Source organism: Xenopus laevis, chromosome 4S (assembly GCF_017654675.1).
Source record: "Xenopus laevis strain J_2021 chromosome 4S, Xenopus_laevis_v10.1, whole genome shotgun sequence".
In the NCBI taxonomy this organism is placed as follows: Eukaryota; Metazoa; Chordata; class Amphibia; order Anura; family Pipidae; genus Xenopus; species Xenopus laevis.
This window is the reverse complement of record NC_054378.1, coordinates 125,577,999-125,601,602: the sequence shown is the minus strand read 5'-3', so window position 1 is coordinate 125,601,602 and position 23,604 is coordinate 125,577,999. Positions and strand designations below refer to the sequence as shown.

General features: G+C 40.4%; 1 protein-coding gene across 2 annotated transcripts in view; it reads left to right on the top strand.

Annotated features, from left to right (window-relative positions):
- Nucleotides 1-23,604, top strand: part of ptprg.S (protein tyrosine phosphatase, receptor type G S homeolog) — a 350,843-nt gene that overhangs the window by 61,226 nt on the left and 266,013 nt on the right. The gene's annotated exons all lie outside the window — the stretch shown is intronic.

Here is a 23,604-nt window from a genome sequence, read left to right as displayed (position 1 = left end):
TCCCGTCGGCATGGAAGTACTATGATTCGCTATATCAAGAAATGAGTGGTTTATTTTTAGCTGTCAAGAGTGTTTTGGCTTGTGGCAAGCTACGGTGTTGCCAAGGGGGTTGCAATTAAATTGTTTCTTGCCCAAGTCTATTCATTTTAGGCTTTTGTAATGAAGTTTGTTTTTATGTCGACCCTTTTTCGCTGCCTTTTTGAAGGAACAATAACTCCATGAAATTATTATATTTCTTGGTTGCTTATGGAAGAGCTTTTATTGTTTATAGCTCTGTAGAGAGCCATGAAGGAATGCAACCACTGTTTATCTCCCTGTGTACCAACTACATCTGTTGTACTGTACACAACTTATGTGTCATCAACTATGTAAACATAAATGCCCTATAGTCTTCAACTTGAATGGCTGCCCCCATAGCTACAGGGCAGCTTGTTTATATCAACTGTTCGTCAACCCTTCCTTTTGCTGGTGGAACTGGTCCTTTAGAACCATTCAGTCTTTAGTAAACTTGTTGGTCTAGCAACCAGGCTGGAAATATGCGAATCTGTTTTTACGTTAGGTTATAGGTTCATGTGATGCTTCTTGTTTTGGCCTTCCTTCACATGTGGCTCAGAAGCTGATAACTGTAGATGAATAACGTGACACTTTTTTTGTGGTGGACAGATGGTCTTTTACGCTCATACTGGCAAAGCTAGATGCATTGCAAGTGTATTATTTAAAGATTGGACGCTCTAAAGAACAGGGTCATCTTTACCTTTTGTGTATTGTCAATGGAAATTCATGCAGGTCATGATATACATTATCTAGTAGCGTTAAGTCTAAAGCTCACCTGAACGGCTTCTTCGAAAAGATGATGGGGTATATTTATCAAAGAGTGAAGTTAATAGTGAAGTTCCGCCACTAGAGTGAAATTCCGCCACTCTCCATTCATTTCTATGGGATTTTTATAGGCGTATTTATCAAAGGGTGATCTTTCACTTTCACCCATTGATAAATACGCCTTTCAAAATCCCATAGAAATGAATTGAGAGCTGTGGAATTTCACTCTAGTGGCGGAACTTCACTCTTTGATAAATTTATCCCTATAAGTGGTGAAAGTCTACAAGAAAACACAAAGTCCAGTTATTTTAGACTTAACTCTACTAGATACTCTTAGGTGTTCGATATATTGTCTGTATGATTGATGTATTTGCTGCTCAATTTTACAGCGCTACAGAATATGTCGGCTCTTTATAAATAATAATAAAGCTACTTTGGGAAACTTAAGCCCTATACATGATTGAAAGCCCTATCACTGTCTGATTTCCCAGTATTTCGATGGAAAGGAGAAGAGCACTTCAGGTTAACTGCTAGTGATTAGTCTTTATTCCAACTGTTAGACTGATTTCTCGTCCCTTATTTGAAATATATATATATACTGTACCTGATGAAGTGAGATCTCTGCAGGTGGAAATGAGATTCACTGTAAATGAGTGAGACACCATCAGTTATTTCCTATTCTTCTATTTGTTAATCCTGTTAATGATAACTGGAGGGAATTTAACACATCGCTTGTGTACGTAGCAACTGGGATGCAAAAGGATTACGAGGTTCTTATCACTGCTTTGTTTGCCAGGAGAGCAGAGGTTGTCTGACCTTATAGGTGAGCTTGAACAGAGAACATTTATTTTGAGGGAACATGTTATTAAAAAAACCCAGCATGAACGTATTTATTATAGAAACCTTTATTTTTAGGGTTTGGGAAATGCATGTTTATATAACCTTGTTTATACAGCCTGTTTAGTTCTAGTCTGCCTGTCTGGGTTTCAGAGATCTGAAACTTGTCTAATATGATTCCTGAATAGGAGCAATTCCCATCCATTGCATACGTACTCCCCCATAGATGGAGTCACTCTTCTCTTTAAAGGTCACCACCCGACCCCCTGACGTCATTCTTCTGCCTCCTCTAATGTCACATTCCCCTGACGCCACTATCCAGACTAGGAGAAGATCAAAGGTGGAGACCCAACCCTTACCTTCACCTGGAGGCATGGAGGCAGCTCTTTCTCATTTTATCAATCCAGCATGTCCAAAAAACTAGGGATTGGGTTTCCTGATTTCTGTGGATAATCCCTGGGGTTTACAACCAGGAGGCATTAATAGAACAAAGCAATGTGACTCCACCTTTCCAACTTGGTCTGCAGCAGAAGAGAATGCTGCAGGGCAAATGCCTAGGGTGGTTTTCTATTAACACATATAATCAGTGGCGAAACTAGCGGGGGAGCAGGTGGTGCAATTGTACCAGAGACCGCAACCCCCTGGGGGCCCGTTGGCAATTTGCGCCCTCGTAGCCACCTAGAAAAATGGATTCCGGAGGGGTTGAGGCCCGGCTGCACAGCCTGCACCCGGGCCCGACTTTGCCTAGTTACGTTACTGCATCTAATAGTGCAGGGGGATTGGAGAGCTGTAGTTATTTTATTTTTTGTAAAAATAGATAATGCTGTTATTATTAATAACTTTATAAATAAAAAAAAACCTCAGGGATGTTGATAGAAAACCAAAAACCACTTGAAAACCAAATCCCAGGGATACTTGTATTATTCTTTTATTTATTTAAGAAACAAATACCAGGGATGCTGGTATTATGCAATTTTTTATTATTTATTTATTTATTTAAATTCCAGGGATGCTATTATTTTATTTTAAAAAATAAGATCATATATATCATGGATGCTAATTAGAAAAAAAAAAAAAAAGATCAGGGATGCTGGTATTCTTTATTTTTATTATTATTTATTTATTTTAAATTCCAGGGATGCTGTTATTTTATTTTAAAAATTAAGCTCTATATCATGGATGCTAATTAAAAAAATATCAGGGATGCTGGTACAGTATCATTATTCTCCTATTCAAAACCTGGACTTCTGTTGTTATTTACAGCTATGGGATCCGTTATCTGGAAACCCGTTATCCAGAAAGCTCTGAATTAGGGGAAGGCCATCTCCCATAGACTCCATTTTATCGGAATGATCTGAATTTTAAAAAATAATTACCTTTTTCTGTGTAATAATAAAACAGTCGCTTGTACTTGATCCCAACTAAGATATAATTAATCCTTATTGGAAGCAAAACCAGCCTATTGGGTTTATTTAATGTTTACATGATTTTCTAGTAGACCTACTTCACATTCCACATTATGGAAAGATTCTTTCTCCAAAACCCCCAGGTCCTAAGTATTCTGGATAACGGGTCCCGTTCCTGTATTTTGTTTATTCTAAAAATAAAAAAAATACCAAAGATACTGTTCTTACTTTATTTGTAAGCATTAAAATAAATGGGAATACCGTTACTCTTGTTGTTGTTTTTTTTTTTTGTTAATTTAAAAATGACCAGAAATTAGTGATGGGCGAATTTATTCGCCAGGCGCGAATTTGTGCCAAATTTCCGTTTTTAGCCGCTGCCGAATAAATTTGCGAAATTGCCGCAAAAAACTCGCTGACGACAACTCAGATGCTTGCGACAATTGTGGGCGACAGAATTGTCGCCAGTGGCAAATCGTTGCCGGTGTCAGAATTGTCGCCAGCGTCAAAAATATTTGGACGCCGGCGTCAAAATTTGCATTTCCTGCTAAATTCGCAAAACTGTGAAAAATTCGCATTATTCTATTAAATAAATTCTATTATTTTAACTTCCATTTATACATATTTCTTACTATTACTGCAGAGAAAGTGTGAGACTCATTGCAGAGAATAAAACAATGACATCTAGTGCCTGGCCTGTAATTAAAGCTTTTCTCTTCTCTCTGGATCGGAGACTGCAAATACATTTTCTTTGTTTCCGGGAAAGTGTCAAAGGTGTTTGGGTTTCACAGAAAATGGAGATAAAAGTATTCGTTGTCAATCACGCAGCGCTGCGGCGAGTCAGTCATCTCGACTTCTAAATCTAGATTAGACATTAAAATAAATAACGGAAACACAATCCATGTTTATCACATCCCGCAGAGAGAGAGGACCGAGAGGATCATTTAGCAAGTTTGTGTTGCAGAATTGTTGATAATAAACAAAATATTTTTTTTTATCATTTCTTCTGAAAGATTATACATGAAAGGGGAAATAAAACTCCAAACCAATATGTCACCACATCCTTTATTTACAGCACTGGTGTGTGGTCCCATATACGGCAGCTCTATTTTTAAAAAAAAGCTTTCTTCCAGATAGAGTGCAAGCCGAGACAATAATGGGATCTGTTATCCGGAAACCCGTTATCCATAATGCTCCGAATTACTAAAAGGCTGTCTCCAATATTTGATTATGTATATTTGTGTAATAATAAAAGAGTAGCTTGTACTTGATCCCAACTAAGATATAATTAATCCTTATTGGAAGCAAAACCAGACTATTGGGTTTATTTTATGTTTATATGATTTTCTAGTAGACTTAAGGTATGAAGATCCAAATTATGGAAAGATCTGTTATCTGAAAAACCCCAGGTCCTGAGCATTCTGGATAATGGGTCCCATAGCTGTAATAAAAAGAGATGTCACACGTCAAAAATTTTGCTAAATGCATTGAAGTCAATGGGCGTCAAAGTAATGTAAATTTTGACGTGAGTGACAATTTTTATATGTGCGACTATTTGGTCCAAATGCATTAAAGTCAATGGGGGTCCGAATAATTTTGACGTGTCAATTTTTTTTTATTGCGGCGGATTTTTCACCGGCGAATTGTCGATTGCGGCAAAACGAGACAATTCACAGCGAATTCGTGTCTGGCGAATGAAATTTGCAGTGGATTCGTGTCTGTCGAATTTCTTCGCCCATCACACTTTTCCGTTGCGTTTATTACCGAGTTTCCTTTTATTTATCCCGGGAATTAAGTGAAGACAGTCTTCAGCTGATACAAATGGAAGAATGTGCTTGAGTTAAACTCACCGACTGATGTTAGGGATGTATTATATGATCTAACGGGTGATATGACTCCCCACCCCCCCTACCCAAAAACCAGGCAGCTCGCAAGTGGGTTACGTTTATAGTTAAGCCTACCTCTAACATTTTTGGACAAATACGGTGTCCTTAAAAGTCAGACCTAGGTAGTTTGTGGTGCCTCTGAAGTACATTCATTGTTTAAGGGAATGCCCACCTTGTCCACTTGCCTGGCTTTTCGAAGATTTATGTCATGGAGCATTAATCTAAAGCTTTTGTAGACCGAAGAGCTCTTTCTTTGGTTTTTAGCACTAGAACCCTTTTTGTGGTTGTAGCACTTAGGTGTTATCTAGAACCCTCTTGTATAACTCTCTAATTTATGTCTTTAAGGTCCCATTAAACACATTTTTAGTGTCTTTGGAGCACCAGATGCACGTGTCACCATTGGCACCTTGTCTCTAGATTAGTGGTTGTAGGCTAAGCCTACGACACCTGGTATTCTCTGGTACTAACCAGGCCTGGCCCCGGATGGCTTCCGAAATCAGAAAAGATTGGGCGCTTTCAGGGTGGTGTGGCCTAGATTAGTGGTTCCCCATCCAGCGACTTGCTCACCAGCCCCATGGATGTTGTGGTCATTGACCTTAAAGTAGGTGCTTATTTTTAAAATCCTGGCTTGAAGGAAAATTTTTTGTTGCAAAAAAAAAAAACATGTGTACTGCCAAACAGAATGCAAAAAGGAAAGGTTGTGGGAGCACTCCATGGCTTAATAAAAACATACTAAAATACAATGGGAGTGCTACTGATCTGGCCAAATTAACTACAGACATAGAAAAAAGAAGAAAAATTGATCAATGCACATTCCCTGATCCCCTGTCATATCAGTAATATCTGCATAGATTACTGATATGACGGGGCCAGGGAATGTGCATTGATCAATTTTTCTTCTTTTTTCTATGTACTGCCAAACAGAGCCTCCTGTAGGCTGTCAGTCCACATAGGGGCTACCAAATAGCCAATCACAGCCCTTATTTGGCAACCCAGGGGTTTTCCATGCTTGTGTTGCTCCCCAACTCTTTAAATTTGAGTGTGACTCACGGGTAAAATAGGTTGGGGACCCTAGGGAAACATCTCGACTAATGTATCTAAGCCCAATTTTTGGTGGACCATTTTAGCATCCCAAGGGCCATAACTTTGTTTCAGTCTCCCCGGTGGCATCTATCAATTTTCTGTATTCACGGCACGGAATCTCTCATGCAAATTTGGGTCAGAAAGTAAATGCAGGAATTAATAAGCAAACACAACTACTTGTCATTTCAGAGTTTTTATTTCTATCGTGAGCAACTTGCTGGGAAGAAGAAAAAAAATCAAACCCTCTCGTGAGATTATTCTAGGTCATCTCCCATATTTTTGCTGAGTAGGAGCCTGAGATCTGTGTGCCGCCTTGAGACAGAGATTAGGCTTCTGATTTCTGAATATTTTGTCTGTGATGAGCGGGTAATGAAAACAGGCAAAATAACATTTCCATGGGAGAATTCTGATTTGCTGTGTCAGCACAAATCTGCTTTATTCTACGGTGATAAACCCCCAGTCCATAATATTTATATAGGGGGCTGTTTTTGTGTGGCCTTGATAGTGTTCAGTTGGTTAAAGTAATTATAATAGACTGTATATTGTTTAATTTTACATTAAGTCCCCATTGAAAGTTAGCAATTATTTTGCCTTCATGTGTTTTCATTCTACAGTAGCATAGTGAGCTCATGCCTGCAGAAATAGAGGAGACCAAATGCTGAACAGTTTACGTGAATGATTTGTGCTGCATCAATGTAATTGGTTACGGCAGTCACCGGTAGAAGCAGCAGGGAGTTTGCTTGTCTGTAATGGTTTGCGGCAGGGGATCTGCATCCAGTTGAAGGTAAAGATTCCTCAAGGCAACTCTTTAGGTCACTTGATTGAGCTGTTGTTATTGTAAGGGAAGGGGAGATTGTGACGTCATCACTTATGTCCTATTGTTCTGTCCCTATCTATAGCTGATGCATTTTACCCCCAAAAGTGAGCCAAACAAATAACACAAATTAGAGATTATCTGACACATCTGCAATATGATTGCCAGTTGTCTATTCTCAGGTGTATATCCTACAGAATTCTTTGACTGGCTATATAATAATGGCTTATATTGTAATGTATAGGATTTCGAAAGAAGTGGGAAAGCTCTAAAACAGGGGTCCACCGTTTTATTTTTTACCCATGAACCACATTCATACATAAAAAAGTAAAAAGTTGGGCAGTACCACAAGTATGAAAAAGGTCCCTGGGATGGCAAATAATGGCTGTGATTGGCTGTCTGATAGCCCCTATGTGGACTGACAGCCTACAGGAAGCTCTCTTTGACATTTCACCCAGTTTTTATGCCAAAATTCCCTCCAAGCCAGGATTTCAAAAATAAGTACCTGCTTTGAGGCCAATAAGAGCAACATCCAATGGGTTGTAACTCAGTGCTCTTAAAGGTTGACTATGCATGACCTTCATCAAATATTTGGTTGCCAACTAGACCTTTACATGGAAAGTGGTTGGATTAGGATGGACTCAGACTGAATGTATGTTTCATAGCACCAGATGTGGGCTGTTTGCTTAAAAGATGTACCATATGTCCCAATGAGGTTCTACTCGCCAAGATGCTATGATTAATGTATAGTGCCATGTTGGGATATGTCCGTAGGATCTGATTTGGTTGATAATCTCTGCGTATAGCCTGCTCCATAAAAATCTCAACACAAGCATTGTAGCATTCTCGGTAGAACATATGAGTAATCTTTATACCTGTAGTTTGTAAGATTAGGGTATGAACCACCCTTGTAGTCTCTGCTAAGATTAGAGCTAAACCCCAGTGCAATTAACATCACTCAGACTCATGTCAACATGGTTTCATGAGTACAGATTCCTTTTTGGATGTCTTCCTGCATGGTTCTATGTCTTAATGAGAAGAAAATAGGTATTTCGGATATGATCAAATGGAATTTCTTAATGGTATCCACTGGATATCAGGGGAAGTGCGATAGTGCTTAGATCTTCTGAAAATGTGTAGCCATTTTATCATTCTTTGATCAGAAAGGAAGGAAGTTCAGGGCAGATTTATGACCATTTGAATTTTATTGGTATCCCAAGGAGAGCTTGTACCCAGCAGAAGACCTAGTAGGCCCTTCCCTGGACAATAACTTTTGTAAGCCTTGCATTTCTTTTGAAGAGTATTCAATGTTCATTCCATTGGCATGCAGAACACAGAACCAGAGCAATATATCCTGCTGCCTGTATCTCCTACTGCAGCAGAGAAGCAATACAGGGATATGTGTCAAGTCACAAGCCTCACTGCCCATGATTATTAATTAGCCGTCTCACTGCAGTGTTCTCACCAGACAACCAGAACTACTGCTATCTTGTCCTGTTTTACATGAGCCAGCTGTTTCACTTCCAGACAGAAATCTTAGCCAGGGTCTTTGCCTTTACAAAGGCTGCACTCTGATGGTTCCTGGGAATGAGAGAAGACAGCCAAGTATCATCTGCATAAGCACTAAAGACTGTCTTTACCGTCTTCCAAATGGATTTCCCTACATAGACATTAGATCCTTATCAGATATTGCAATATCCGCAACTAAGCCTTATCGCGCGACACACAGAGACTGACTACACATTCAGGCTGGGTTGGTTGGATGTGGAAAACTGCATTAGACCTGTCAAAGATCAGCCTAGCGTTTATTGCATAAGTATATCTGACTTTTTCAAGACATACATAGTAAGGTAGTTTGAAAAGACAGAAGTCCATCAAGTTAAATCTCTTAAGTCTATATATAACCTGCCTAACTGTCATTTGATCTAGAGGAAGGCAAAAAAAGACAAAAAACATTTGAAGCCTCTCCAATTTGCCTCAGAGGGGGAAAATATGCCTTCCTGACTCCAAGATGCAATGGGACCAGTCCCTGGATCAACTTGTACTATGAGCTATCTTCCATAACCCTTTATTTCCTCCCTTGCTAAAAAGCCATCCAAACTTCTTAAACTTATCTACTGTATCAGCCTGTACAACAGTTTTTTGGCAGGCCTACAAGCATGTGATTGGTTAGGTGTGAATGCATGCCTTAAATGTGCAGTATAGTTATTTCCTATCCAGCTATACTTGCACCCCAGATCAGTTGAAGGTTTATTATTGCATATTTCATGGATCACCATCCTATTTGTCAGTGCTTTAAATGGAACCTACCTTAAGATCTTACAGAAAGGAGTGAAAGTAGCAGAGACCATTGCCCTGTCTTCACTTGTTAGCCAGCCCAACACAAGTCACTAGAGTGATGAGTTATCTAATTGTAGATGTCACAATGGCGGGGCTTGTCTCCATTGGATAATGGGATTTGAGATTGTTACTCTGATTCTCAGTGGTGTAACTAGATATTACTGGGCCCCACAGCAAATTATTTTTCAGGCCCCCAAATTTTTTAGCAGTTGACTTGTTTTACCAATATTTATTGAAACTGTATATGAATTAGGGCCTTGTGTGGCCCCTATACCTCCTGGGCCCCCCTGAAGGTGCAGGGTCTGCTTCCTCTATAGTTACACCCCTGCTGATTCTTATTGTTTTCCTGCTTTCTTCCTTGAAACTGAAGAGCTGATAAATGAGTCCAACAGGTTCTGTATGCTTTTAATTGAATGTACATACATATAGAAAACGCATTCCAGCTTCCCGTATGGTAACAATTACTTTGAACCGCATGCTCACAATCCCTTGTTCAATTACAGTTTACCAGGTCTTTCTAGAATCCATCGTATTCATTAAACGTTATAATCAAGGAACAGAGCCTTGTTGGGAAATGCTCGAAATGTTTGGCTCTGTGCAATTGTGTGAAACCAGTGTTTAAGCAAACACGTGGAATGTTCTGGGTATACTGTGGCCTCAATGATATTCCAACATACATATGAACCTCTGAGGATTTTTACCAGATAGAAAATGTTCTATTGTAATTCTGATGTTATTGTTATGAACTGTGTTTAGTAGACATTACCTTAGGGTGCTGCATCAGGTTGGCTTTCCAAAACAGTCAGAATTTGGGGCTGAAAAGCCCTGATGTCCTCAGTGTAGGACTGGGATGCCAGCGGCTTGCCAGAAAACCTTAGATGTGGGCCCACCATAAAACTTTAGAACATGGGCCTACTTTCCAAACTATTCTTCCTCCTCTCCTCACTCAAGAATTCTTAATTGTCCTAGACATTTATATCTACTTTCTATATTCTTCCATTATTAAGCATTTTTCCCCATAAAGAAATAGGGAATGACCATGAAGTAGGCCAAATGGTTAGAAGCAAGAGGCCCACTGATACCTGTGCCCACCATGAGTTTTCCTGGTAGGCCAGTCCGACACTTAAATGTCCTAACCGTATGAGTGGTCCATGAGTATCCAGCAGAGTCTGCTATGCTGTAGGCACCTGTTTTGCATTAGGTTGGCTTCCCACAGAATATCCACAAGGCAGTCAGGATTTGGGTGGAAAAGCCCTGATGTCATAACCCTGCAATTGGTCCATGAATACCCTCAGTCTGATAGGCTGAAGGCACCTGTAAGGCATTAAAAAAAAAAATGGAGCTCCCTGGTGATCCTGCCTGTAGTGATGCTTAGTTTTCCAGGCAAGTAGTCAGCAGTGCAACAACACGGTGCAAGGCTCTCCCGTATGGAAAAACTTGGGAGGGGAAGCACTGCCTCCCCACCTGCTTATGCTTGCCTGCCTGCTGCAAGTAGTTTGCAGCACGCATGCGAATTTTGAGGCAGCAGAGTGGCTATAGAGAAAGCAGACCAGAGTCTCTGCTTCCTTCATAGTTACAAGTAAAATACATCACGCCTGGTTCCTCCTATCTGTCTCACGCCTACTACTGATGACTTCTGGTGGGCCACAGGTTGGGTTTGAGATTTTGGGTTAGATACATTTTGGTACAGATACACTTTAGAGAAAATGTGGTTGCATGGGCCCATATCTGATCTTGTTGCATAGGTATGGGTCAGACATTGGTCTACTAAAAGAGACATGTTCTGGACTCTACCCCATACTTCCAGATGTTCTTTACTTAAATGGATAATTCATTGCTAATCAAGATGGCGGGTAAACCAGGGTTGTCCAACTAAATATGGCCCTGCCAGAGATTTCGTTGCCCCCAGACTGGCCAAAAGCTCAACTGCCCTCTTTAGATAACACGGTTGTGTTAAAATATGACCATCAAAAATGTAGTTTAGAGAGTATCTGGCCCACAGTTGGAAAGAACTGGGCTAAACCACCAGTAGTTACAGATCATTTGTCTGGCTGTCCATACGTGCCATAATGGTGTAACTGAATCTGTCACTTATCCATCAATCTATTTCTGCCGGATGATATTTCTAAGTCAATTAAGACTAAAACCTTGAAGATATGTAGGTCTCCTACAATATTTAGTTATAGTACGCCAGTGCTCCTTTTTTTTATAAAGCCCTTGTCACCCGAACTCACTGTTTGTACAAACTGTTTTATTCCTGATTTGAATTACTTCTGGATATTGAGTTACAGGGGTAATTACAGGGGAGCAGCACTGCGTTCGTGATATGTATGTTATTAGGTGAATTCTGTATTTATGTTTTGTAAGTGAGATGCAAATTACCCAAGAGCAGAGCGACTGGTTACTTACAGGGTGATGGAATCACCTAAGCTGCCGAGAATCAAACAAAACCTTAAGATTCAGGTTATAAGGCTTATACATATTGTTTCTTAAATTTGCCTTAAATATGAAATCTCACATTTGGTTTGATTATGCTTCAGGTCACAGCAGCTGCATGTTTGGGTTTCTTGGCTATTTGATAACAATGCATCAAGGTCATGTCTGATAAGACATTCTCCAGCCTTCAGTAGTCTTCCCACCCTCTTCTGCACCAATGCAATGTCATGCATTCAATTAAATGCTGAATGCCTACACACCTGTGTTGGTGGGCTGGCATTGTAAGGAATGTTGAATTCCATGTACCAGAGTGATGCCCAATGCACCATGGTTGTTTTAATAGATTATTACATTCCTGGGTGCTATGACCCTTAATGGAAACCATGTTTGTTTGGGGGACGGGCAGTGGAAACATCTATCCCACCAATGATGGAGTCAGGTATGGTGTTATGAGAAGTTTTATGGGTTGCAATTACCCATGCTGGCACACGTCAAACCTAAACATGAATTCCTTTTCAGTATGAACTCATTTGACCCACGGATAAACACACGGGTCTTATGGGGTTCATGTCATCCGTTGTCTTCCACCCCTTCTACCCCAATGCAAAAAAGGTTTGTTTTTGTTGGCTCTTGTCCACTCATCTCTATACATATCCACCTTCTCATTTAATGTGAAATTCCTACACACCCCTGTTGGTTGGCAGGCATTGCTGTAAATACTAACCAATAGATAAGGATCAGGTGAAGATGTCTTTTTTAAGAGATGATGACATGCCTAGGTGCCATGAGCTTAAGAGGAAGTCATCTATGGCTGGAGTTGGATGTCAGGAAAGATGTCGGAGGTGGATGGGCTATGGGCAACCCTGTCCCACCAATGATGCAGTCAAGGACCAAAGGTAGCCATACAAGAAAGAGATGAGACAACCGATATCCAATACCTGGATATCGTCCATCTCGTCTATCAGCCAAGATGAAAAATTGTGATTGAGGCACCCGAAAATTGGCTAGGGAATAATGCTGAATCATAATTGTAACGTGTATGGCCACCTTGGGAGTCCATCTTTAGTGCGTATTTATGACAGATACTGTGAGCTAGGTTGGCGAATGATGACCCACAACAAACCTGAACCTGGATGTCAGCAGGAACCTCTGTAGCCCACGGATAAACATATGGATCTTGCAGGTTTCAGGCCAGCCTGCACATAACTACTACAACTTAACATTGTGCTCACGTGTGCCACTTTGGGTACACAATTTGAGGTTGTCACATGAAAATCATGTTTGAGTTCAATCTCCAGTGCAAGTTACATGTTTATTAATGAATGGGGGAAAAATATTCCATGGCTTATATAGATTTTTTGTATAATAGTTTAAGGCATAATCCAATTGTTTCTATTTCTGTCTCTCCTCAGCACTCCATGCTCAACGCCCCTTTTAAAGAAGCGAAACCTGCTCCCCTCTCCTTCCCAGCGTTACGCCAACAGCAGACCGCCAAACCCCTTGCACTTTTAAAATACTCTAATAATTTTTAAACACATGTGAGAGCTTAAAAATGAAGTCTTGACAAAATGAGAATTTTACACATGGCCAAACAACTTTACCCAGAGGCCTACTTTTCATTTTCTCATGAATATTCATTTTCATATCGTGCACCAGATAGGGATTGTTTTACACTCCGAACAAGATGCAGCAAAGTTTTTTTTTTTGCCTTTACATCCCCTTTACTGTTTCCAACTCCAGCTGCAGGGACAAAGATCATGGAGCCAGATTTAAACAGATAAACTGGGATTCTATTTGGAGGATTATTTTGCTGCAGCCACTGGTTCTGCAGAGTTGGAGAAAGTTTGTATTAAACAATAGAAAAACTATAAAATCCACATTAGATTACATGACAACACAGGACCCAGTGCAGTCTGTATATTCTGATTATTAATCAGTCTTGTGTATCGGCTTCTGGCAGATATTATTTGACTTGTGCTGTTTTGATAATTCATGACGATCCCTAAGCAGCCCAGACCACACTGAGCATGTGCACAGTCTTGGTCTTGCAAAGATGTATAACAAAGTTACAAGATGGTGACCCCCTGTGGCCAACTTTGAAAGCATAAATCATTTGTTTGATTAGACTTGTGGTGCATTAAGTTCATGTTTATGTTTAGTATACAAAATACAGTATATCTAGCCTTATTCTTTAGACTTTACTTCCCCTTTAACTAAAAAGAACCTTCCTATGCTGCCCGCTAAACCTCCTTTTCTCGTGACTGTAGACCTCAAAAAATTAAATAGAAAACTAAATGTATTGGGGTGCCCTCAATCATAGGTAAGGACGTGCTTGGGTAGGTTTATATTTGTATACAGATTCCTTTATAGCATCCCATAGCCAAATCCATGTGTTATACCCCAGAACACAGGCAGGATAATCCTTTTAAATGACCATTGCACCTTTAATCTCATGTCCTCTATGGATGCGTCTAATGGAAATATAAAGAACCATTGCTCCTGAGGTTCAGTATTAAGGTGACTTGTATGCCAAACGGGCCCTTAAATTGCACATTCTCTGGCAGGGACATCTCCCTATATATATTGAAAGAATATCTAGTAGTCTAGTGGGGCGGTTGGGACACCCACATCTTCCTTGACGTGGCGAGTTCTTCTGGGTTTTAGTGCTTGTGTATTTTCGGTACGCCGCATGACATCATCGCAATTGGCTAGAACCCAACATGGGGCTTGTACTCCCTGCATTAAGTAGAATTTTGCTTGAAATTTTGATGTTCTAGTGTCCCTTTAAGATCCAAAATCTCTGTTTACCCCTAGTTATTAAGTTCTCTCCTAGGCCGTGCTTGCCATTAGCTGTACATAAACGTGCCGGTATTTCCTTCTCTTGTTTGACGTCGTTCCAAGAAGGTTTATATCCCTCTGTGCCAAATAACATATTATACTAATGCTTCTCATTAGAGCAGATGTTGAGCAGTACTGTTCCATGTCAGATCACTCTTCTTCTCCCCCCCCCATGCAATTTTATTATCAAAAATAATTTTATTTTCTCACGCTCTTCCCAAGCCCTCTCTTTAAAACATGGGCTTGATTTAAAAAAAAAAAAATAGACCAAAGGGACTCTGTTATTACAACTAAAAGAGTCCATGTTTGTTTTTAATACATTGAACTGTTTTATGCGCATGCAGCAAACAGTTCAAATGGAAAGGGATGTTGTATGGGGGAAACAGTCCAAGATTTCTGAAATTGTCAAACAGGAAAAATGTGTCGATAACTTCAGAGGCGATGTTTCACAGGTGTTTTGGGGTGAAAGTTAATTGTTAAAGGGATACTGTCATCGGAAAACATGTTTTTTTCAAAACGCATCAGTTAATAGTGCTGCTCCAGCAGAATTCTGCACTGAAATCCATTTCTCAAAAGAGCAAACAGATTTTTTTATATTCAATTTTGAAATCTGACATGGGGCTAGACATTTTGTCAATTTCCCAGCTGCCCCTGGTCATGTGACTTGTGCCTGCCCTTTAGGAGAGAAATGCTTTCTGGCAGGCTGCTGTTTTTCCTTCTCAATGTAACTGAATGTGTCTCAGTGGGACATGGGTTTTTACTATTGAGTGCTGTTCTTAGATCTACCAGGCAGCTGTTATCTTGTGTTAGGGAGCTGCTATCTGGTTAACTTCCCATTGTTCTTTTGTTTGTCTGCTGGGGGGAAAGGGTGGGTGTGATATCACTCCAACTTGCAGTACAGCAGTAAAGAGTGATTGAAGTTTATCAGAGCACAAGTCACATGACTTGGGGCAGCTGGGAAATTGACAATATGTCTAGCCCCATGTCAGATTTCAAAATTGAATATAAAAAAATCTGTTAGCTCTTTTGAGAAATGGATTTCAGTGCAGAATTCCGCTGGAGCAGCACTATTAACTGATTCATTTTGAAAAAAAATTTTTTTCCCATGACAGTATCCCTTTAACAAAATGATTGATGTGTAAATAGATGGGCTGAGATATGGGGGAATGGGTGCAAACTAAAATGACCTTGGGTTGTGCTAAAAAGGTAAATCTGCCGCTTGGGGAGAGGATAGGCAGGGTAGAGTAGAATGCTTCATGAAGACCAAGCTCATATTTAGGTCACATTTGAAGGCAATATAGTAGTGCTGACCAAGGTGCTCCATGACGTGGGCCAATGATCTACTAAAGCATATGTTCGAAAATACCAAATTCTGAACTATGTTCTTAAGGGGTTGACTCCCCAATATGTATGTGAGGTCCATGTCCATTGGCTTGAGGGAAGTGGCCTATGACTAAGTACTGCTTTTGGCACAGAACGCGTAAGGCTTTCTATTGAGATTTTCTTTCTCTAACTAAACTGATCTGCCCCATTTTGATCATTTTGGTCCAATTTGTACCAGCCTACCATTTGTGCAGTTATCTACCATTCTACACCATCTGGAGGGTAAACAAAAGTTTTCTGAGCTTTATGGAAAATGTAAACATCTCCTGGCCTGGCAGTTGGACAGCCCTGTAAAGCAACAATCAGAGATTTAGATCAGTGGTCCTTCTCTTAAATCACTAATTATTGGTTTACAGATATAAAATATATAGGGAAGCTGTATTTTGCTTGTGCGAGACCGACCTTAAATCACATGACTGAAATGACTTAATTAAACCATTCTTTCCAACACTGCCATGTAAATTGTTCTCAGGGAAAAACAGTTTGTTTCTGTGATCATGCTATGATTATGGGCATCCAACCAAACTAGAATCCACGATTTGGCCTTATTTATTATTTATAAAGCTCAAATTAATCGGTTCAGGGTTTTTTTGGCTTTTTCCCTGAATCATGCGAGATTTTGGGTTTTTCCCAAAAAGCTTAAGATGATTGGATTTCAGGCTAAACCCAGAGCAGACCATAATAACGCCCAATTAGGATAGGGGACCTCTCCCATTGATTTATATACAGTACAACCTCGGCAGGTCTGAGGCAGTTTTTCGGATACAGACTTTTTGCAGCATCGAGCTTTAATAAATCATGAAAAAAAAGAGTTTTGCCCCAAAAAGCCTGGCCGTAGTAAAGAACCCCCTTTTGAAAAGGTTTCTCCACTCACCTGAGTGGCTTCTTCAGTTCAACTGAAGTGGTAGAGAATTCCCCAGCATTTAAACCCTCAAAGTAAATTCAACGATAGCCAATCACAATGGTTCCATTGAACTTCGGTAAGGTGTTGGCTGAAACTCACAGATGTGTGATTCAGTCACAATGGTTCCATGATGTTTATGATTGGATATTGGCGTCTTTAGTACCCTTAAGGGTTTAAATGCCGGGGAACTTCCTACCACTTCAGTTGAACTGAAGAAGGCACTCGGATGAAAGTTGAAACGTTTTCAAGAAAAAGAACTCTAAGGGGGTTATTCATCAAAATCTGAATTTATCTCGTTATTTTCTGAAATATATACGCCGACCAAATCCTCATGGGTTATTTCCCGTTATTTATCAATAACTTTCTTGAAAAATTCCAGTGCACGGGAAAAACCTCGACAAAATCGTGAAAATCATCCGAAAATTTGAATTGTACTAATTTTTCAGATTTTCCGACCCCAAAAAAAAAGAATCTGATTTTTATTTTTGCCTGAAACCCACGAAATCTTCGGAATTTTGCATGAAACTCTGCGCAGATCTGGATATCGTCGGGACTTCTCCCACTGACTTATATACAACCTCAGCAGGTCTGAGTTGCCGGATTTTCGGATTCCATCTTCAGGTTATAGTAGATCACAAAAAATTCTATTTTTTTTAATTTTTTTTGGCATTCGGACTTTATTAAATAACCCCCTATATGTCCAGTTACCTTTGAATTAATTCTACTAGATACTACTGTCTTTTATATATATATATATATATATATATATATATATATATATATATATATATATATATATATATATATATATATATATATATATATATATATATATATATATATATGTCCTTGCCCCTGTTTGCTTCCTATTGAACAGTTGGGTATTTGATTGGTTGGTTATCTTCCAGTAAATTCCATCTAGATTTTTAAAAACGATTTGCACTTTTCACTAGTTCTGTAACCCATTGCACCCATTCAGCAGTTTTGGTCCAGTGCAGTTCTAATAATGATGCTAAGGGGTTACAGGACTGGGGCATATGTTGTGTATGTGTGTGTGTATATATATATATATATATTTCATCAGAGCCTAAAGGCAGAGGTTTGTGCAAATATTAACAGCAGGTGAAGGAAATCATTAATTTGCTCTCCTGCATTTAGAGAACGGTAAACCTCACTTCGCCCCCATCAGAGTGTTTTTACTATCCCCCAATCACTCGCACTGAAATTATGCAAAAATCCTCGCACATTTGCAGGAAAACGTGTCGAGAAAGTTAATTTATTTGTTCATGAGAAAATGTACAGCGGCTGAACTGTGAACTGGGATTGCTTTCATACCTATTAAATTGTGAAATGTCATATATTAAAAATGTTCCGTGCCTTATTCAGATTAAATTATGTTCTCAGATACGAGAGCGATGTCTTTATTACTTAAAAGGACGAAGACGGAACTCATAAACCATGAAAAAATATATACTGTACATATAATATGTGTGTAACAATATATACTGTAGATATATTTTTATTTATATAAGAACCCTTATTTGGAATTCCTTAGGTCCAGCATTCTTTATAGCATGTAGTATTTCACTTGTATGTTATGCACAGGTGCTATTTCAGATATGTTTATGTATTTTTATAGCGCCAACATATTTTGCAGAGCCGATATGTATGTGAGGTGCAAGGATAGACCAAACCTTTGAGAAGAACCTTAGATTTAATGTCTATGAAGGTTTTCATTCATCCAGGTCAAGGTATATCTAGTAGAAGTAAATCTAGAGCAACTGGACTTGCTGAATAATCATTGAAGACTTTTCACTACTCATCCGAGGTGCTTCTTCAGATGCAACTCAGTTATCATTCATTATCAAAGGGCTTTGTCCAATGATATCTGTCCTTCTGGGGGCCCTGGAGGCTTGAGTGGCCTTGGCTGCCTATATTCCAACTGTAATTATTTTGAGGGAGACTTCTGATTCACAGATCCAGAAAGATGATGTGCTTATCTGAAGGGCAACAATTTGCTTGGGTTTTGGGGTGCTTTGCCTAATTGCCATGGGTTATTGTTAGCCCCAAATGTTCCATTACTGCAGGGGTCCTCAACTTTTTTTTTTACCTTTGAGCCACATTCAAATGTAAAAAGAATTGGGGAGCAACACAAGCATAAAAAAGTCCTTGGGGTGCTGAATAAAGACTGTGATTGGCTATTTGTAAGCCCCTATGTGGACTGTCCACTTACAGGAGACTCTGTTTGGCAGTACACCTGGTTTTTATCCAAAACTTGCCTCCAAGCCTGGAATTCAAAAATAAGCAACTGCTTTGAGGCCACTGAGAGCAACATGCAAGGGTTTGGTGAGCAACATGTTGCTTTTTAGCCACTGGTTGGGGATAAATGCATTACTGTATAGGAATAACTTTACATGAACGTACCATAAATCTATGGAAGCAAAGACATAGAACAGGGGTCAGTCAACCCAAAAGAGTGGCAGGCTAAATGGGGCGACAACACGAGTCCATATCACCAACTGTTGCAGAAAAACACAATAAAGGGATAATGTCACATAGGGGACATTTTTCCACATCTCTGATCTCTTTGGCCACCATCAGACCAACACCTGCCTATGAATCCCTGCTTTGAACATTAGACTGGTTTCAGAATGAGAAATGGGAAGGAATATAGAAATCCGAGTTTACTATTTGATTCAGGGAATGAAATGAGAAATCCTGCTCTGTTCTTCTCACTCTGCAGGGAAGTAACATAAGGTCACCATCCACTATCTCTGCTCCTGAAATCCTTCATCTCCTGTAGATAAACAATTTATTCCAATGTCCGAATATAAAAAGAATATTTGGCCACTGGTTACCGTTGGGCTTAATGTCTCATAACAACCTCATCTGCTGGACATTGTGCAAGGACTTACTGCTGAGCTGTAGCGTGTTGTGTTTGTCCTTCATATCAACAACTTTAACTGGTTTTATGAGCGCCGGTGAAACTGTCGCCTTGTGAGGATGATATGGGCCATGGTCACTAGGATTTTCTGCTGAGCCCAATCAATTTGAAGAAACCCTAATTATACATTTCTGGGGAAGGTTTTTCTCCAGTGGACAATGCAATCAAGTGGCAAAATCAGGGGTCTCCAATTATTTTATTTTTTGTTACCCATGAGCCACATTCAAATCTAAAAAGAGTTGGGGAGCAACACAAGCATGAACTTGTTCCATGGGTGCCAAATAAGGGTCATGATTGGCTATTTGGTAGCCCCCTATGTGGACTGGCAGCCTACAGGAGGCTCTGTTTGGAAGTGCTTATAGTTTTTATGCAACCAAACCAAGCAAACCAATTTCAGCCATAAAAATGAAGACTTGGAACAGAACAAATGGGCCAACGTGTCACTAGTTGGCTGAGGTGCAGCTGTAAATGTTATTGGTTAATTTGAGGCTGGATCATACCGAAGCCAACGTGTTCTTTTAAGAATCACCTCATCCTCGGGAATGTCATTTTTATTGGACAAAACCAGACGATAATGATATTAGAAGTGCTCTATTTCTGAAGCAGAAGAATATGAATGTGAACAGGGGATACAGTATATTTAGGTGCAAGTCCCTGAAAATATTTCTTTCTCTTTGTTTTCTGCAACCAAAATGAATTTCCACATCTAAGGCTTAGGCTTTTATTGCTTAGCTAACACCCCCCCCCCAACTTCTACAGTCTCCTAGCGTTTCCATGTGTAGTAAGAAACCACCACATTTTTAAAGGAGACCTAATAGAAAAAAAATGTCTGGAAATGCTGTATTTTATGTAGTCTAATTGGACTGGTGGGACATTGGAAAAAAACAATTGGGCCCCCAACTCTTGTGGGCCCTGCCGGCCCAAATCTTCTCCCGCGTGGCTGGCAGACCCCCTTCCTTCCTGGTCTCCCCCCGCCCGGCCACAGCACAAAGGTATGCAAAGAGTGCAAAGAAGGTATGTGCGCGCTTGGGTGGGGGATAAGGGGAGACAGAGGGGGATTTGCCCAGGGGTGGGGCCGTTGGTGTAGCTGGGGTGTGCAGGCCGCTAATGTGGCAGCCCGGTGGTCCCCACACCCCTCCAGTCCAACTGTTAGGGCAAAGACACACGTGGAGATTTGGGGTAATTATGACAAATTGCTTCTTCTTCGGGCGACTAATCTCCCCTCCTTCATCACTGAGGAAGGGCCATGCGGTCCCGAAACGTTTGATCAATTGTAAAGTGTCTGGAAGCACCTTGAATAAATGTGGGAGCACCCCTTTGAAAGCAAGCACAGGTATTGGCAATTTTTTTTCTCGGATTTACTAATGGCGAGTGGCTAGGCCAGGGCCATATATACCTGTATCCCCTGCATCGTTGTTTCATGAATTTCAATAATCTCCCCTCCTTCCCTCCAGCTAGAATCTAAATCGCCGGTGGGATGGCACTCTGGGCTGCTACAGTAAGTTCAGTACATAAGGGCAGAGACATACGTGGAGGTTCGGGAGATTTAGTCGCCCGGCGACAAATCGGCTCTTCTTTGGGCGACTAATCTCCCCTCCTTCCAGAATCTAAATGGACGGTGGGATGGCACTCACAGCGCTTCGTTTTCCGATGTTGCCTCACAAGTAATTTCCGCATGACTTGTGAAATGAATCGCTCTGAAGTGCCATCCCACCGTCCATTTAGATTCTGGAAGGTGGGGAGATTAGTCGCCCGAAGAAGAGGTGATTTGTTGCCGGGCGACAATCTCCTCGAACCTCCACGTGTGTCTCTGCCCTTATGTACTGAACTTACTGTAGCAGCCCAGACATTCAGCAGATCTATCCGTAATGATCCAGGCCTTCAAATTTACCCCCAGCAGCTCCCTCTCTGCTGATCTTATTAGGCCATCTATTAGGTGTCAGTGGCACTGCACATGCTCAGTGTGCTCTGGGACAAGCTCAGGTCCGGACTGAGAATTAAAATAGGCCCTGGCATTTCAGGTACACAGACCCAAACAGCCCACATAGAGGCCCTAACAGCCCCCACCAGCCCACTAAATACTGACTTTCTATTGGACTTTATAGCAGCCCCTCTGGATTTGCCAGAACCCACAGATTGCCAGTCCGGGCCTGGACAAGCTACAAGGCTATTTATTGGGCATTTCTTGGGCACTTTTCAGGGGTAGGGACCTCATCCAGCTGCAAATTAGAGAGGGGTGCAGGGACGTTGAGCAGGACCACTGTTACATGCCACAGTAGAAAGAAAGTTATAAATTCACTCTTTTCCTTTTTGTAGATATTGGAATTCTTTTCTTTAGTGTCTCCTTTTCTCGTGACTCTCTTTACTCCTGTTCATTTTCGCGTTGGGACCTCGGTGGGTGGATTTTTGACACAAATCTGCATTATCTACTTTCTTTTTTTACAGCACTTGATCCTACGGATTTCCCCGGCAAAATAAATCCTTTCCGCCCCTCGGCCTCGGATTGTTCTTTTACGCCACTTGATTTTCTTAAGATCTTCGTTTTGATTGCTTCCCTGCTTATTATTCACAGGTTTAACTGGTGGGATACAAAGACGTGGCACTGTGCTGGGTGGCAGGTAGCTCTTATCTCTCCTCACTCACTAATTGTCTGTTCAGAGATGGATGGAATTTTCTTCTCCCCCCTCCCCCCACACCCATCAGTCTGAACATGATTACTCCGTCCTTTTAGCTTTCACAAAATTACACAGCAGAGAGCCAGGTACCTTACAATTATATTATGTTTGAGTTAAAGAGAGAGAGGGAGGGAGAGGTAAAAACACATCCATAATCTTCTGCAATTTCTTCTTCTCCCATCATCTTAAACGTTGCAACAAATCTGTAGGAATTTGCAACCCTCTCCCCCCCATGTTATTCAAGGGGACGAAATGGTTGAGAAAATAATTTTCATGGTACAAACATGACAATCAACAGGAAAGAAATTGACCAACTGCATTAGGAACAGCCCCTAAGTTTCATCATATCCTAAGCACAATTGAGCAGGAACAGTCCCCTAAGTTTGCTCATAGTCTGTACAGAGAGATCCCATAAAACTATGACAACATAGGTATTCCCTGTACTAAGCACAATTCAGCAGGAACAGTCCCCTAAGTTTGCTCATAGTCTGTACAGAGAGATCCCATAAAACTATGGCAGCATAGGTATCCCCTGTACTAAGCACAATTGAGCAGGAACAGTCCCCTAAGTTTGCTCATAGTCTGTACAGAGAGATCCCATAAAACTATAGTACATAGGTATTCCTCTGTACTAAGCACAATTCAGCAGGAACAGCCCCTAAGTTTGCTCATAGTCTGTATATAGAGATCCCATAAAACTATGGCAGCATAGGTATTCCCTGTACTAAGCACAATTCAGCAGGAACAGCCCCCTAAGTTTGTTCATAGTCTGTACAGAGAGATCCCATAAAAAACTATGGCAGCATGGAAACATAAAAAAGACACTATTTTAGGACAGATATGGAATAGATAGGCATATGTTGGCAATGTATAAATAAAAGATATTATATATATATATATATATATATATATATATATATATATATATATATATATATATATATAAATTTATGTGGGCTGCCATACTGTTTTCTATCTGCAGTGTGTCCTCTATAAAGCATAGATTAAACTGCCCTCCCCTAGTGGTTATAAAGATGTCTGGTTCCACAATAAACGGTTTCCATTATTTCCATTCTTTTCCCTTTCTGCCTATTGTGGAAGAGGGAACAGCTTTGGGAGGTGACATTAAGCCCGGCCGCTGCACTCGCTGCAAATTGCATTAACTGCCCTGTGTAAGCCGCTTAATAACGTTATTTTTAGGTTAATATTTGCAATCCATTGATGTTCGCTTTAATTGCCTAA